General features: G+C 46.7%; 1 pseudogene across 1 annotated transcript; it reads right to left on the minus strand.

Annotated features, from left to right (window-relative positions):
* Positions 1-2,447: 2,447 nt before the first annotated feature.
* LOC123431221 lies at positions 2,448-5,603 on the minus strand (annotated as a pseudogene). Its single transcript, XR_006623059.1, has 4 exons — positions 5,368-5,603; positions 4,825-5,112; positions 4,331-4,717; positions 2,448-4,238 (listed from the first exon to the last, which is right to left on the minus strand). The product of XR_006623059.1 is annotated as a probable alpha-glucosidase Os06g0675700 (transcript).
* Positions 5,604-12,068: the final 6,465 nt, after the last annotated feature.

Genomic DNA, 12,068 nt, shown 5'->3' on the forward strand with positions numbered 1-12,068 from the left:
TAACAACCAGAATGATGAGGAGTTTACCTTTTTATGCTATTTTACCTAGAATGATGAAGAGCTTTTGAACTAGTATGATTACAACTACAATGATGAGGAGTTGATTAAGATGATGTACAAATTAGACGAATTGTTGGATGTTGAATGATGATGTACAAATTAGATGGATGCAATAGAGCAAGTTGAATTAGAGGAAAACAATTGCAACATCGTATTTTCCTCCAATTTAACAAGGTCTATTACATCCATCTAATTTGTACTGATGTTCGATGTTGTTCTTCCATAACTTATACTGATGTTGTATATTCATATGTGTCACCACGTGAAAATACAATATAAATATAAAAAAAGTGAAACACAAAATGTAACACGACCTTTTAGTCCCGGTCGGTGTCACCAACCGGGACTAAAGACACCGACCGGGACTAAAGATCCTCCTGCCCGGGCGCCTCAAAACGGCCACGTGGACCCCCTTTATTCCCGGTTTGCAGCACGACCGGGACTAAAAGGTGGGCCCTCTAGTATAGAAGGCTTAGTCCCGGCTGCACAACCGGGACTAAAGGTCCTGTGAAACCGGGACTTGAAAAAAATCAAGAGCCTATATTTTAAGGAAAAAAAATCACAAGATTGCTAAATTTTGGAGACTTAACCAAGTCGTAGGTGATGCCATATTCATGGGACCTTCGTGGTGATCCGTGTAAAATTTCAATTCTCAGTTCTTTTTCTTATTTTTATGTGTTCTATAACTTGACCGAGACTTGTTTAGATTCGAGTCGACTGAGATATAACCGCACCCAACAAATCACCATGCGAATTAAGACCTCGACTTTTTTAGGAAAGAAGACAAACCAAGATGTTTGGCAATTTTGCCCCACAAAAAAGAAAAGTCTTAGCAGATTTGTGAACCTTCAAAAAAATGACGGCTATTGGGCCTTCATGTGTGCTATGCACGTTCAAAAGTGTCCTAGTAGTCATGAGTAAGTAAAATAACACACAATTGGCTCCAAAAAAACAAGGCGAAGGAGCAATTTGGGATCAAGATGGATCTTGTGATGATAAAAATATAGGGATTTGCTTCTCTCAGATGATTGGAAGATGATAGATGAACGACCAAGGACAGTAAATAATGTTACAACCCACAAACGATAACAAACTACAAATTTCTCAAAATTTTATTAAGAATTTGAGATATATAAAAAACAGTTACGCATAAACGGTCTCAATGTTAATTAATGGGACATGACGAGCTTGATCTCGAACTTGTCTCCGATTGCCAGCGCCATTCCACTGACGCTGAACACTCCACTGGTCCGGGACATGGTGCGGGCTGCCTTGAGCTCAACGTTGTTTACATAGATGGTGAAGCTCTTTGGTGGCGACTGCAGCCCCATGATGACCACCTTGTCGATGACCTTGGCCCGACTCGGCGTGTATGAGTTTTGCCCCACATGTGAACTCACCATGTTGTAGCTGTATGATTCTATCGACAATTAAGCTGTGACGATGAGACATGCTCTACGTACCAATATGTGTATTGGAGTTAGCCGGACGACACGTTTCTCCCACACCTCCCGCACCATATCATGAAAGCCATCACGAAGCAGCCGACTCTAAGCCTAACTCTCTCTATTAGGCCTTAATGTATGCTCATGCAAGTTCGAAAATGTCCTAGTAACAGAAGCAACAGTGGTTACACAATTCTGCTGGTTACCTTTGCTAAAAATCAATCGACTCAGATTTCGCGAAGTCTCAATCGATGCTATAATCCATTGATTTTGCATTGAGGTTTGGATAGATAAATTATTTTTTCAGTTTTTTTTTCTTCTTACATACTATAGTACTTGACTGAGACCTCACGAAGTCTCAGTCGACTGAGACCTAGACACATCCTATCTAGTAAACCAAAATGCTTGATTTAAAACACCAGTTGGCCTTGACATCAACGTTTGGTCTACCGTCGCTCTCGGCATCCTATGAAAGTTGTGGGACTCTAAAAACGCTCGTGTTTTTCATAACGAGTTTCACTCCCCTCTCTACCCTTCGTAACATTGTTTCAGACTTTACTCTTTGGGTCTTTAGATTTAAAGACCCCATCAGTAGGGAGGCGGACGTGTCTCTATGATGTAACTCGCCTTTTTTGGCATTTGGGTAATATATTCAGGTGGGGATCCTCTCCTCCGTGATTGTTAAAAAAAATGTTCTATAACTTGATCGAGACTTGTTTAAATCCGAGTCGACTGAGATATAACCGTACCCAACAAATCACCATGCGAATTAAGACCTCGACTTAAAATATTCAGGTGGGGATCCTCTCCCCCGTGATTGTTAAAAAAAATGTCCCAGTAACTGAGCGTCTTATGGGTTCCTTAAATACCTGGATGTGCTTCCATGAAATGAGAGTGGAAGCTGCTGGCGGGACGAATTAATGTTAGAACTGGCACATGTGATACTAGAAATCTTCAACTTTTGTTTTTATTCAGATCAAAAAATATACACAGATGGTCTCAATGTTAATTAATGGGACATGACGAGCTTGATCTCGAACTTGTCTCCGATTGCCAGCGCCATTCCACTGACGCTGAACACTCCACTGGTCCGGGACATGGTGTGGGCTGCCTTGAGCTCAACGTTGTTTACATAGATGGTGAAGCTCTTTGGTGGCGACTGCAGCCCCATGATGACCACCTTGTCGATGACCTGCGCCCGAGTCGGCGCGTATGAGTTTCGCACCACATGTGAACTCACCTTGGTTGTGATGGTGCCCTTGCTCTCTTCCCTGTCGCAGCTGAATCTCACGAGGGTCCAATTGCCTCCCACGCCGCCCATCTCCGGCGAGTCGCCGTCATCCAAGAAGAGTTCCCCGCTGGCCGTCCCGTTCTCCGCGAGCGCCACAAGGAGGTGGAGATCACCCTGGCGTGCGGCGGACGTGGTGAGGCCCGCTTGCTGCAGTAGTAGGATGTTGCCGCCGGCCAGGTACGCGTTTGCCAAGTCCGCTGGCGCCGGGAGGGTGACGCGCTTGCCGGCCTTCATGGTGAGGGCGACGGACTGGTTGTAAAGATTGAACCACCGGCCGGCGGGGAAATAGGCGTCGACGGTTTTGGCGCCGGGCTCTAGCACTGGAGAGACAAGCACGGCGCGGCCGAGCATGAACTGCCTGTCCACGCCGTAGGTGTTGTTGTCGTGCGGGTAGGAGAAGAAGAGCGGGCGCACGATGGGCGCACCCGTCGTGTGCGCCTCGTACATGAGCGTGTAGATGTAGGGGAGCAGCCGGTAGCGCATCTCCAACGCCTTCTTCGCCGACCGTGCCGTCGACTCCCACACATAGAGCTCTCGCCGTAGGGTTGTCTTCTCCGCATGGGCCCTGGCGAACGGGTAGAATGCGCCGAGCTGAATCCAGCGGCTGCAGAGCTCCTGGGTGGTGTTGCCGTTGAAGCCGCAGATGTCGGCGCCCATCATGGGGATGCCTAAGAGTCCAAAGTTGAGGATGGTGTTGATGGAGCGCGCAAGCTCGTCCCACCTCGCGTCGTTGTTGCCTGTCCAGTGCGCGGCGTAACGGCCGGAACCGACAAAGGTAGAGCGGGTGAGCACGAAGGGGCGGCGTTTGGTGTCCCTGAGCAGCCCGGCGTGCGTGGCCTGCGTCTGGAGGAGGCCGAAGAGATTGTGCGCGTCGTACTCGGTCACGTTGTTGTAGTGCACCGTAGAGGCCGGCACTGTCCTGTAGTTGATGGGAAGGTGAAAGCCGGAGTTGTTGATGCGGTAGGGCGGGTCGTCCAACGCATTGAGAGGCTGCCAGTCCTTGAAGTTGGACGGCTCTTTGATGTCGCACCAGAGCCCGTCGACAGGGATGGTCCGCCGAAACTCAGAGATCTTTCGTGCCCAGTACTCGGTGCTGCGCGGGTTCATGAAGTCCAGGAAGTAGACCTCGCCTGGCCACGCCTCGCCTACCAGGTTGGCGCCGTTCCGCTTGAGGAACAAGTCCTCGTGAGGTGCTGCTTGCCGTTTGATAGCCGGGTGTACGGTGACCACGTATTTCTGGCCATTGTTGTGGAGCCGGTCGACGAACGGCCGGAGCTGCTTGGATGGGTAGTTCACCGGATCCAGCGTGAAGTCCTGGTAATTGTCCATGTAGTCGATGTCCGACCAGATCGCGTCCAATGGGATCTTGGCCTTGGCGTAGCCGGCGACCACGCCAACCAGATCAGCCACGTTCTTGTAGCCATACCTGGACTGGTGGAACCCTACAACAAGTGCAAGATCCAGTGAGCGTAGCACAAGAGAGCAATGGATATATATATATATATATATATATATATAGAAGGAAGGTACGTACCGAATGACCAGTAGGGCATGGGGGCAGGGCGGCCGATGAGCTGTGTGTACTGGTCGACGACGGCGAGGGGGGATGGGCCGGCGAAGAAGTAGAAGTCTAGCACACCGCCGATCACCTTGTAGGTGACGTGGGATCCGCCGTACAGTATGTCCATCCCATTGCTGTTTAGGAGGAGCACGCCATGCGCGGCACCGCCGGAGCGCACGTCCATGTAGAACGGGTGCGAGCCGTAGAGGTTGAGGTCCAGTTGGTCGGACCACGTCACGTCCTCGTTCCACAGTGTGAAACTGTCATTGTGTTTGTAGCCGGAACGTCTGTTTCTTCTGCTCGCCAAGCCCATACAGGGATGCTCGGTCAGCCGGCAGCGCCGATGTCACCTCCAAGTACCTGCATTCCAATTTCACGTCCATCGATCACTTGATTTACATTGATGTACTTGAGGATCAACCAAGCTACACCAGGTAACATTGCAACGGCACACACTTGTAACTTACCGGTCCTTGAAGACAAGGTTGGCAGAAGTGTCAAAGAGGATGTCATGCGTCGAGCGACGGGAGACGGTGAAGCGGAACGGGCTGGTGTGGATGGTGAAGTTCAGGTCCGAAGACGGGCTGGACATGGTGTTGTGGCTCGGCATGGAGGCACTGCCCGGTGAGTCGAGCAAGACGCCCTTTGGCTCTGGCCCTGGCGCCGCCGGGCGTGGGATGGCGTCTTGGGGAACCTCCCATCGCTGATGGTCAGCATCGGTGATGCGCACGCGTAGCCGGCTATCTGTCTCAAGACTGCAGCCATGACACCGAATCAGATCTGTACCGAGCAAGAACCAACTTATCTACTCCCTCCGTTCCTAAATATAAGTCTTTTAAAAGATTTCACTAGGGGCCTACATACGGAACAAAATGAGTGAATCTACACTCTAAAATATGTCTATATACATCCGTATGTAGTCTATTATTGAAACCTCTAGAAAGACTTATATTTAGAAACGGAGGGAGTAGCTAGCTAGTTGGTTGAAATGAAAGATCAAACACACTTGCCTTGCCGTTAGGCTGAGACTCTTCACATCCGGCCCAAATTCCGTCGTCCCGCCGGCGAGCTTTAGCTGGGCCGACATCTGCTTCCCCGACGTATCGGTTGACTCGACGTCATAGCCGGCGCTGCAATCATGGACGAGGAGGCAGATGAGGATGGTGAGGAGCACGAAATGATCAGTGGATGCCAAGCCAATCGCCATGAGTGGATGATGCGTGCAACACAAGTGATGTCCAGCATCTACTGCACGCTCGGGCTTATATAGGCTAGTAATCATCTGAAATGTTTGGAAAAAAATTAATGCCTCCTAGGATTACCTCTAGATAGATAGGCCATACGAGGCAGTACTTCAAAGCTTTCAAAATGAAGATTTATCGCTTCATCCAAGTGAAGAAGAAATTAATTTTGACTTGCTAAAGAAGGAAAATAATTAATGCAAACAAATGTGAACTCCAAATACATGGAGTATATCTGGATGAAGAAGAAATTAATTATGACTTGCTAAAGAAGGAAAATAATTAATGCAAACAAATGTGAACTCGGAATACATGTATAGTACATCTGGATGAAGAAGAAATTAATTGTGACTTGCTAAAGAAGGAAAATAATTAATGCAAACAAATGTAAATTCCGAATACATGCACTGCATCTCTTTTGAATAAACTGCCATTCTAACCATGTACTAAGTTAAACTTGGTATATGCTAATTTTGTACAAGTTTGACCCACTTAATCGAAATAATATTTAATATCTGAAAAACCAAATTTCTCACGTAATACTCATCATAAAACCCATCATAATATATATGGAATGACTATTCGTTATCCTGGGTGAGCAATATTATTCTTCACTCCCCTCTTTTTTAACATCAATGCACCGTAATTTTACATTTCGTAAATTTTGTCTTATTTACTACGTAAAAAGAGACCATAAAAAAGTATATACTCACCATAGAAAATATTTTTCGTTATATAATATTACAAACGTAATAACATAGTGTGAAATATACATAAAACGTAAGTTTTTGTCTTATGAATTTTCTTTTGCTTCTTATACCAAATTTTACGTAGTGAATACATATGAATATAACTAATTGTATCCCATATGTAATTTATTAATGAGACGGTCGTAAGATTACCTCGGTTAAAAAATAACTTATTTTGCATCCTCCTGGTTGATAAATAATTACGATGAAAAATTACTTATTCTTATAAATGATATATATTACGGTCAATTTACAAATAAATTACATTTCAAATACAAATATTTACATTTATATTGAATCACTATGTAAAATTTGACAAAAAAAAAATATAGGTCACAACAACATAAAAAATTGAATTTAATGTATTTTTTAAACTATTTTTGTATGTTCGTAATTTTACGTGACATAAAATATTTTTACGTTGATTATATTTCTTTATGGTCTCTTTTTACGTATAAATAAGACAAAATTTACGTAATGTAAAATTACGGTGCATACATGTTAAAATAGAGGGGGTGAAGAATAACTATTTCTTATCCAGGATGACAAATAGCGATATATATATATATATATATATGACACATTTTATCTACCACCGGTGGTAGTTACCACCATTTGTGTTTTCTATGTTGTATGTAGTATCTATCAAATCAGAGAGTATGTACGCGTAGTATGTAGTATATAATAATATTTAGCTAGGTAGTATATATACATTTTTTTATAGTATGTGTCATATTTTGTGTATGCTTTTTTACATATAAATATATACGTATTTCACAAATATAATAAAAACTATGAATCAACTTGTAATTTTTTTCATGCAACTCACTTTGAAAAATCTTATATATAGTATATGAACATAATAAAAATGATAAATAAGTATATATACTCACGCGTGGTAGTATATGAAACATATGGGGTAATTATTCCTGGGTGGTAGGATGTATTTTTCCTACACAAAATATGACATATATATATATATGACAAATTTTATTTACAAGCAGTGGTAGTTACCATCATTTTCTTTAGCCCGTGTCCCTTTTTCCCTCCATCAAATAATGGAATCAAGTCAACAAGTTATTGGATACTTTTAACAGGTGATGCAATTTAGTAGGCAGAAACTAATTCAGTTTATATAATAAAATAATCCGGCAAGCCGTTCATAGGCTGTTGCAACTACCTCCTTAATCTAGGGTCCTTAATCTAGGGTCCGTACAACAATATAAGCATCTGAACATGATACTGTTTTTTATGGGCACCTTAGTTTTTGTTGGAAATAACTTCTTTTGGATTCTTCCATTATTGTGTGAAATATATTCCTTTTTTAGAACCACATAGAGTATAGTCTTGCATACCTGTAGTATGGAGTATTGACATGTAAATATTGTAGTATGGAGTATTGACATGTAATTTCATTAGAGCATCTCTAACAGCTGTCCTAAATTGGGCAGCCTCTTTTCAATTATAGGGCAGGCAAAATTGAGATATAGGGCAGCAAAACAGCAGCTGTTTTACCAGCAGCCCAAGATAGGGCAGCACCCGCCCCAGCAGCTGCCCAAGATAGCCCGGCGACGGCTCAATGTCTTCCGGGGAGGGGAGTGGAGGTTTCCCGCAGCCTGCAGTGGCCTTCTTCTTCGTCGTCCCCGCGCTCGCCTCGCCGGCTGCAGGCCTCTTCGTCGTCTGCCTCCCCGCGCCCGTGCCGGCCTTCCTCCCTCGTTTCGATGGCGCCGGTGGCTTCACGCCCAGTATCTGGCTAGGATCTGTCGCGCCAATCGGCTGCGGCGGCACGAATCCAGGCCTCGACGGTGGCGGCATCGCGGCGGAAGTGGTGGCTCGGCGGGGAGCGGCGATTGGCCGTCCGACGGACCGGGGATCGTCGGGGGGGGTGCGGATTGGCCTTCCATGGCGGTACGGTGGTCGTCGGCGCGCGGCGGCGGCGGGAATTCGGCGAGGCGGGCGGGGCGGGAGCGGGCAACGGAACGTTCCGGGTGGCGGTTGGGCTGCGCGCGCGTGGGGAATGGAATTTGGGGCAGCCACACAGGTGTTGCAAATATACAACAGTTGGGCCAAATTTAGGGCAGTGATGTAAAATTTTTAGGGCAGTTGATGAAGATAGGGCAGCTGTTGAAGCACGTTTTTGGCCGTTTTGTGCCCTATATGACAGTTTTTATGCAACACTGCCCTATTGAGGGCGGCTGTTAGAGATGCTATTAGTATGTAGTACACACCGCTAACGTAAAATTTGATTATTGGAGTATGGAGTATCAACAACAAGCTGGAGGATAGAGTATTATAATAGTTTAATACTCGTACGTGAACGTACAAAATATGTGTCAAAAAAAGTAATACTTCGCATGTAATATATAGTTCGCTTTGGAAGTATGGTGTATACTACATACTATTATACTGCTACATTATGGAGTATATTTAAAAAGGTGAATGAAGTATGGAGTACGTCCAAATAACGAGTATATTGTCCAAAATAAGGAGTATCTTCGCACACAAAATGTACATATGCTCGAAGATAGGAGGAGTATCTCCGGAATAAATATATACTGATCAAATTAATGTACAAGAGTATGGATGTGTTTGTTATATTCTTTTTTACTTACAAATACAAGATTGCAAAATGAAAAATTCACCAAGATATGAAATCTTCAAGCAATTGCATGTGCTAGCTAGAACTTGACTTAGCTGGAAATAATATGGGGATACAGGTTCAACACGTAGTGATGATGCATGTCCACACATGTATGTATACTGATCTGTAACATGAGTGCTGGATTGGAATTCACGATAGTGCTGAACCACCAGTAGAAAACAGGGCTTTCATCCCAGCTCGATTTACACATTAGTTCCGGTTCCATTACGAAACGGGACTAATGTTAGCATTAGTCCTGGTTCGAGCGACAAGGGCGTCGGTCGGGCATTAGTCTCGATTCAAATGGGACCATTAGTCCCGGTTCGTGAGGACTAAAGTGTTTGGAGGCTTTAGTCCCGGTTCAAGACACTAAAGGACTCGAACCGGGACTAACACTACAAGAAATATGCTCATACATGACGTTTCTTAAGACGTCGTTGATGAATTCGTCATAAATCTATGACGATTTCATCTCGGATCGTCGTAAACCATTTCAAGGGATCAAATCTACATATAAACTACGACGATGTGAGTCAAAAACGTCGTAACCGCATAAGATGAGATCGTCATAACTTTTATGACGATTATAAAAATGTCGTAACATGTATATTAAAAGCTTTTCACACCAAACCATTTGGTCAATTGTATATTAAATATGGACTAGTATTTTAGAAAATTGATGGAGTCCAATTTTGCAACAAATATTTGGTAGATTCTTCACAAAAACCAAATTTTGCCACTCGAAAAATGATTGAAAATAGCTAGAAAGATCAGAAATTCATATAAATTGGTCCTCATCCGTAAAATATGGTCTAACTCTAGTGAAAATTTATGTGATTCCCTTTTGTAGAATATTTTTGATAGATGCTTCACAAAATTTCTCTATTTTTATTACTTAAAACTATTTTAAATCACTGATTTTCCGAACCAATCAGAATCCTTTCCACGGATCGATGACATGGCACCCATCCATTCATCCACCCATCTCTCCATCTCACATCCATCTATACCTGGCCAAACGGGCCGGCCCGGCACGGCACGGCCCGGCCCGCCGTAATCGTGCCAAGCATGGCACGGCCCGCATGGGCCCGATTAATATACGGGTCGTGTCGTGCCGACCCGCGTGCTGGCCTCCCAGGCCAAGCACGACACGTTGCCTAATCGGGCCAGCCCGCGGCACGTTAGGCCCGAAAAAAAATCATCTCTCCCTCATTTTTCCAGCGCGACCCCTTCTATTCCCACGCGACACGCTCGCTTTTCCCGCGCGACCCCCTCCCTTTCCTGCGCGCGGCGCGCCTCCCTCTCTTTTCCCGCGCGCGTCCCACCCAGCCGCCCATGCGGCCCTGCCCCGCTAACGGCTGACCAGATATGTCGCTGACCGCGCCCCCAGATGGCCAGATCTATCAGCCCAAGACGTGCCCCCCGTCGGCCCGCCTCGCTCCCTCCTAAACGTGTCGTGCCGTGCCGACACGCTGGCTGGGGGTGGCGGCCCGGGCACGGTCCAGGGCATGCTCGTGCCGGGCCTGGGCACGATTAGTCCGTGCCGGGCCGGGCCTGAGTCGTGCCTGGCACGCGGGCAGCCGGGCCGGCCCGCCAGGCACGGCCCGTTTGGCCAGGTTTGCATCCATCCATCTAACTAACATGAAAAAAACTGAAAAAAATAACCCCACCCGCAGCCTAAACCCTAGCTTAGATCCCCCTCCCCCCGTCCCACCCTCGTCCCCATCTCCTGGCCGCCGTCGCCTCCAACTTCCTCCCACGCCACCACCATAGAAGCAACAGACTGGTGATCCACCCCACCGCCACCTCAAGGCCCGCCATGCCACAAACTCCACGTCCCCCCGACGCAGCCTCAACCGCCGGATGTGGCTGCTCCCCGGCCCAACCGACGGAGGCGGCGAACGGGATGTTCTACTCGCACCAGCTCCTCGCGCGGAAGGCGCCGCTCGGCTAGATATGGTGCGTCCCCTTCCCTCCCTTCCCCTCCCCTCCCTCCTCGCCGGCGTCCGCCACTCGGTCGCGGCCGCCGGCCACGGATTGCGCCTGTCCCGCGTATTCCTGCCTGGTCCGGGGCGTCTCGGGACGCGCCCCCGTTTGATCCGCTCCCGATGCGGATCCTCGTCGCCCTCGATCCCTTATGACGCTCCCATGTTCCTCTGACCTGTCCCCTCCGTAGGATCGCCGCCACGTTCAAGGCCAAGATCAACCGGAGGCGGCTCGACAAGCTCGACATGATCAAGATCTGGTGAGCTCCCCGCCCGATCCGACCGGTTTCGCTCTGCTTTGAGCTCGCGGTAGCCCGTTCTTGTGCGATTCTAATTTGCGTGTGCTGGCATGTGTCTGACGCTGCAGCGAGGAGATCCTGAACCCGTCGGTGCCCACGACGCTCAGGCCCTCCGGGATCCTCATGGGTGAACCGCCCCTCGGGGATTATTATCTCGCTGCTTTCCTCGCTGGATTTGCTCTCCCCTCATATTCGAGTATGTATGTGACGCGCTTTTGTTGCCTTTGCCTTTGTGTCTGGGTGGCGTCCGTAATGAGCAGGTGGCATGGTGATCGTGTACAAGAAGAAGGTGAAGCTTCTCTACGGTCAGTCCATCCCTTACCCTCCCCTCGCTGCTTGCTACACTTTCTTCTCTTGTTGTCAAAATTTTTGTTCAGATTCTCATCGTTCCCAAATTTGTGGCCTCGCAGATGATGTGTCCCGTCTTCTGGTAAACCTCGAGCTCAAGGTGTGTTCTGCATTCTACTGATTGGTGTGTTCTGATCGCTGCTTGCTTGCTACCAATTGGTGTGTTCTGCATTCTAGTGTATTCAGTTTACGATGACATGTGATTATTTCAGATGTTTCTACAAGTTTCTGAATGTGTTTGTGTGGTGATGATGGAGAGTTGGTGTCCATTTTTCTGTGGAAATGGAATTTTCTTTCTATGTTTATATACCGTGTGGTGTTAGTCTGATGGTTTAGATTAGAGGCTGTTGCAAGGTGCCAAAGTAGCCTTATGAACAACTTAACTTTATGTGTTTATGAAATTTCTTAAGATGCCTAATAACACTGTCACTCTGTCAGCTTGCTTGGT

The sequence above is a fragment of the Hordeum vulgare genome, chromosome 2H, assembly GCF_904849725.1.
Source record: "Hordeum vulgare subsp. vulgare chromosome 2H, MorexV3_pseudomolecules_assembly, whole genome shotgun sequence".
NCBI lineage: Eukaryota > Viridiplantae > Streptophyta > Magnoliopsida > Poales > Poaceae > Hordeum > Hordeum vulgare.